General features: G+C 34.7%; 1 protein-coding gene across 4 annotated transcripts in view; it reads left to right on the forward strand.

Moving 5' to 3' along the window:
* The window catches only part of SPIRE1 (spire type actin nucleation factor 1), a 187,856-nt gene that overhangs the window by 85,062 nt on the left and 96,225 nt on the right, over positions 1-6,569 (forward strand). The window lies entirely within an intron of this gene.

Consider the following 6,569-nt stretch of genomic DNA (forward strand, 5'->3'; position numbering starts at 1 on the left):
CACTAAAAGGCCAGATAAAACTTTCTACAGCCCACAAATGACCTATTTGTTCCATTGTAGACCAATGATAATGATGAAAAGTGTAGAAAATTTTCCATTAAAACATAAACATACTTATGCCTTTAAAAAGCTTTTTGTTAGGGGGGATATAGTGGACAGTGAACAGGGAGTGGCGAATGAGGAGGAGAACACCCCCCCTGACCAGTAGAATGGTAGATACCATAGCCAAATTGCTCACTTATACTACAGATTTAGAAGATGAGTGCTAGAGATTTATTGGAATCTTACAATTCTTATTCAATGACATTGAATATGTTAACTTATAAAACAAAAACTCTAGGACATTCAGCAGTTTGATCTGGTAACTCTCATTTCATTTTTCTATTTTTTAATTTGATCTATTTCATCTTGCCTCCTACCTATGTTACTGCTATCATAATATGAAAAATAATTAAAAGGGTGTTTACATATCATAAAACCCATTATTCATGGCCATATAGTGATACATAGAGTTTGTGGTTTGATTAGTGGGTTAAAATCTTCAGTTAGTAAACTGTAACTGATTTCTTGTTTACTTTGTAGAAAGGGAAGACATGAATTAACTGAAGGAATGTAGCTGCTTTTTACTTTTTTGAGGTGGAAATATGAAACTGTATTTGAATAATATAAATAATAGAATATTTAGGAACTTGGAGATAGCTTGTTTTTAATTCTTAGTGAACAAGACCTCTTTAGTGTGTAACTTCTCCACAGAATAGTCATTCTTATTCAACTAATACTGTAATTTATTTTTTTAACATGATATTAGTTGACAATAGCACTCTGAGGTGGATTGGGAAGGCATTTTTTTTAGTTGTAGTATTCTTTTTATAATCATAATAATCTTTTTTTGTTCAAGCAATTTAAGTATAATGAAAAGCATTAAAAATAAAATTGAATGAATATTAGAAGGCAAAATCAAAAATTCCTTTTAAATAACTTTATTTTAATATATTAACTGTTTAAACAGATAAGAATTAGTATATTCAGCATATGATGAAGATTGTTTTTAGACAGTGGATCAAATACTGTGGGAGGCAGCCTGCTCTTCTGTTTCTAAGCAATAAAAGCACTCAGTAGTCCAAATTCCATGAGGCATCTCTGGAAAATGGCAAGTGGATTGGATAGTATTGAAGAAGTTAACAAAATTTTTAACATTAACAGGATAGTATACTTGGGGGGAAAATCACTTGTTTCACAGATATTTAAAAATTAGAAGTGATATCTTCCAGAAAGAAGGAGGTAGCTGTTTTCTAAGAATGTGCATTTTTATAACCATTTTACACATGGAAGAACTAAGGCTCAGAGAGCCTTCTCCACTTCATAGGACAGAGTAAGGGAGAAAAAGGGTACATGGTGGATAATGCAGAGTTTGGTAACTGTAAAAGATGGTTTTGTTGTATGCTTACTGTATACCATGCTGTATGCATAAATACTTTAAAAACATTACTTTCTTTAATATACAAGTAATACATATTGATTCTAGAATAGAGTGCATAAATAAGAACCTGGCTTAGATCTAGAGGTAGACTGCTTGGGTTCGACTCCAGTTCTGCTGCCTTAGCTATGTGATTTGGGTAAATTACTCAGCTATTTTAAATCTCAGTTTCCATATCTATCAGTTGGATTATTGTTAGAATTAGGTGAAATGATGCATTTAGGAACAAAGAACAAAATAAAAATCAAGCAGTTCATGGACACTGAAATAACCACTTGGATTATTTCTCCTCTGTCTCAAAGGAGATTTTATGGAATTTGATTATTCTTTGTGAAGTTTTTAAAACATATTCTAAATTGTGGTTAAAATACACATACAACTTATCATTTAAATTAAAGTGTACGGTTAGTGGCATTAAGTACATTCACAGTATTGTTCAACCATAACTACTACCTAGTTTCAGAACTTCTTTATCATCTCAGATGGAAACCCCATACTCTTCACTTCTTAGCCTTCGCCTTTCAGCCCCTGGCAACCACTAAATCAGCTTTCTGACTTTGTGGATTTCTGTATTCTGGGAATTTCATATAAATGGAATCATACAATATATGACCTTTTGTGTCTGGCTGCTTTTACTTAGCATAATGATGTTAAGGTTCATTATTGCTTGTTATGAATGAATAAGATTTTACTGTCTGTATATACCACATTTTGTTTTTCCAGGTATCAGTTCAGAACATTTGAATTGTTTCCACTTTCGGCTATGTGTGTGGTTGCTGGTATGAACATTGATATTCAAGCTTTTGTTTGAGCACTGGCTTTTTAGACTTTTTGATAAACAGTTGACCCTTGAACAATGCAGGGGTTAGGGATGTTGTCCCCCTGCACAGCTGAAAATTTGCATACAGCTTTTGATTCCCCAAAAACTTAATCACTAAGCAAGCCAAGTATTGACCAGAAGCCTTACTGATAATGTAAACAGTCAGTTAATACATAGTTTGTGTGTTATATGTATTATTTACTGTATTCCTACAATAAAGTAAGCTAGAAAAAGTGTTACTAAGAAAATCATACAGAAGAGAAAATACATTTACAAATATAAGACTGTATTTATATTTTTAAAATCTGCATGTAAGTGTACTTGAGCAGTTCAGACCCATATTGTTCATATAAATCCACTTAAGGGTGGAATTGCTGGAGCACATGATAACTTTCTGATAAATCACCAAACTGTTTTTCACAGTGGCAGTACCATTTTACATTTCTATCAACAATACACAAGGGTTCAAGTATCTCCACGTTTTCATCAACATTTATTTTCCATTTTTGGTGGTGGTTTTTGTAGCCATCCTACTGGGTCTGAATGGTGTGTCATTGTGGTTTTGACTTGCATTTCTCAAATGACTAATGGTGTTGAGCATCTTTTTATGTGCTTTTTGGTCAGTTGTATATTTTCTTTGGAAAAATGTCTGTATAAGTCAATTTTTAAATTGAGTTGTCTTTTTGTTGCATTTAAGAGTTCTTTATAGAGGTGTCTGGGTGGCTCAGTCAGTTAGGCATCTAACTCTTGGTTTCAACCCATCTCAGGCTTTTGAGATGGAGCCCCATGTTGGGCTCGGCACTGGGTGTGGAGCCTGCTTGGGATTCTCTCTCTCCCTCTCCCCTAGCTTCCACTTTCTCTCTCTCTCTCCCTAATAAATAAACTTAAAAAAAAAAAAAAAGAGTTCTTTAAAATTCTGAATAATAGACCTTATCAGATATTTGATTTGCAAATATTTTCTCCCATAATATGGGCCCTTTAACTCCCTTGATGTGCAAAAACTTTTAATTTTGTTGAAGTCTAGTTTATCTATTTTGTTGTTATTGGTTATGCTTTGGTGTCATATCTAAAAAATCATTATCAAATCCATGAACAAGAAGGTTTATCCCTATGGTTTCCTCTGAGAGTTTTATACTTTGGGCTGTTATATTTATGTCTCTGGTCTGTTTTGAGTTAATTTTTATATATATAGTCTGAGTTAAGGGTGAACTTCATTTTTCTGTATGTAGATATCCAGTTTTCTTAACATCATTTGTTGAAGAGACTGTTCTTTTCTCATTTAATGGTCTGGGTACTTTTGTCAAATATTAATCAACCAAAGATATATGGGTTTGTTTCTGAAATCTCAGTTCTATTCCGTTGATGTATATAGGTCTTTCCTTACATACCACATTGATTTGATTACAGTAACTTTATAGGGAGTTTTGAAATTCAACTTATAAGTCTTCCAACTTTGTTCTTTTCAAAATTGTTTTGGCTATTTGAGGCCCCTTACAACTCCATATTAATTTTAGGATCAGCTTTTCTGTTTCTTGAAAAGAAAAGAAAAAAATCATTGGTATTAGGGATTGTATTCAATGTCTAGATCACTTTGTGTAGTATTACCATTTTCACAGTATTAAGTCTTCCAACCCATGAATATGGGCCCTCTTTCTATCTAGTTGGGTCTTTCAGCAATGTTTTATAGTTTTTTTTTTTTTAATTTTTTATTTTTTATAAACATATATTTTTATCCCCAGGGGTACAGGTCTGTGAATCACCAGGTTTACACACTTCACAGCACTCACCAAATCACATACCCTCCCAAATGTCCATAATCCCACCCCCTTCTCCCAAACCCCCTCCCCCCGGCAACCCTCAGTTTGTTTTGTGAGATTAAGAGTCACTTATGGTTTGTCTCCCTCCCAATCCCATCTTGTTTCATTTATTCTTCTACCCACTTAAGCCTCCATGTTGCATCACCACTTCCTCATATCAGGGAGATCATATGATAGTTGTCTTTCTCCGCTTGACTTATTTCGCTAAGCATGATACGCTCTAGTTCCATCCATGTTGTTGCAAATGGCAAGATTTCATTTCTTTTGATGGCTGCATAGTATTCCATTGTGTATATATACCACATCTTCTTGATCCATTCATCTGTTGATGGACATCTAGGTTCTTTCCATAGTTTGGCTATTGTGGACATTGCTGCTATAAACATTCGGGTGCATGTGTCCCTTTGGATCACTACATTTGTATCTTTAGGGTAAATACCCAATAGTGCAATTGCTGGGTCATAGGGCATTTCCTTACACCACACACAAAAATAGACTCAAAATGGATGAAGGACCTCAATGTACGAAAGGAATCCATCAAAATCCTTGAGGAGAACACGGGCAGCAACCTCTTCGACCTCTGCCGCAGCAACATCTTCCTAGGAACAACGCAAAAGGCAAGGGAAGCAAGGGAAAAAATGAACTACTGGGATTTCATCAAGATCAAAAGCTTTTGCACAGCAAAGGAAACAGTTAACAAAATCAAAAGACAACTGACAGAATGGGAGAAGATATTTGCAAACGACATATCAGATAAAGGACTAGTGTCCAGAATCTATAAAGAACTTAGCAAACTCAACACCCAAAGAACAAATAATCCAATCAAGAAATGGGCAGAAGACATGAACAGACATTTCTGCAAAGAAGACATCCAGATGGCGAACAGACACATGAAAAAGTGCTCCATATCACTCGGCATCAGGGAAATACAAATCAAAACCACAATGAGATATCACCTCACACCAGTCAGAATGGCTAAAATCAACAAGTCAGGAAATGACAGATGCTGGCGAGGATGCGGAGAAAGGGGAACCCTCCTACACTGTTGGTGGGAATGCAAGCTGGTCCAGCCACTCTGGAAAACAGCATGGAGGTTCCTCAAAATGTTTTATAGTTTTCAGTATGTATATTTTGCACCTCCTTGGTTAAATTTATTGCTTGGTCATTTCTTTTTTTTTTAAAGATTTTATTTATTTGACAGATCACAAGTAGGCAGAGAGGCAGGCAGAGGGGGGCAGTAAGCAGGCTCGCCGCTGAGCAGAGAGCCCAGCGCAGGGCTGGATCCCGGGACTCTGAGGTCATGACCCAAGCCAAAGACAGAGGCTTAACCCACTGGGCCACCCAGGTGCCCCTCTTGATCATTTCTTAATACTTTTATAAATGGAATTGCTTTCTTGATTTCATTTTCTGATTATTCATTGATACAGAAATAAACCTCTTTGTGTTGATCATGTATCCTACAACTTTGCTGAAATTGCTTATTAAATAACTCTAATTCTAATTAAGAACTCTAGTTCTTTGTGGATTCCTTTGGATTTTATATATTCATAGGATTATGTCCTATGCATTTTAAAAAACATTTTTAGACCTAGTTATTACCTTTACACCAGTGTCATATGGCATTTGTCTTTCTCTGACCAACACACTTTGCTTAGCATAATACTCTGTAGTTACAACCATGTCATTGCTAATGCAAGATTTCATTCTTTCTTATGGTTAAGTAATAGTCCATTGTGTAGCCTTTGAGATTTTTGCTTTTCATGCTTCCTGATAAATCAGTTCTTAGCCTTCTTTTGGGTACTGTGGAGAATATTTCTCACTGAAATCCAATATACTTTTCTTGAGAAGAGTATACTTTATTAAAGATAGTAATCTATCTAAGAAATTGCATATGATACTTACTACAAATGAAAACAAAAGCCACATTATGAAAGATAATATAATCTACAAAGATATCTTTTACTCTTTAATGGATATAAATTATTAAAGTATAATAAATTGTATATTTTCAGTAATTGAATTCAAATATCAAATTTACTGAATATAGTGAAGAATTAGGGGAGAACTCACAGCTTTTTAAAGTAAATGAAGTACCTTAAAACATAACTATAGTACATGGAAACAGAATTATTACTTTACAGAAGTAAAATTATTCCCATGCACTAGACTCATGATAGGGTGTCTTTCCAATCTAATAAATTAAATGATGTTTGATTTTTCTAAATTGTTGTGTATGATGCTAACTTGCATCTTTTACCCACCAGTAGTTTGGGGGTTATGGACTATGTACAGTAGAAGACATTGGGACTGGAGCTACCTCCAGTGGAATTATCCTGCCCTCCACCCTCTTTGTTCCAGTCTCCATTTACTGATGGTCCACTTGTCAGTCTGATGGGTTTGTTTTCTTTCTTTCTTTCTTTCTTTCTTTCTTTCTTTCTTTCTTTCTTTCTTTCTT

This window comes from Mustela nigripes, chromosome 8 (genome assembly GCF_022355385.1).
Source record: "Mustela nigripes isolate SB6536 chromosome 8, MUSNIG.SB6536, whole genome shotgun sequence".
Classification (NCBI taxonomy): domain Eukaryota; kingdom Metazoa; phylum Chordata; class Mammalia; order Carnivora; family Mustelidae; genus Mustela; species Mustela nigripes.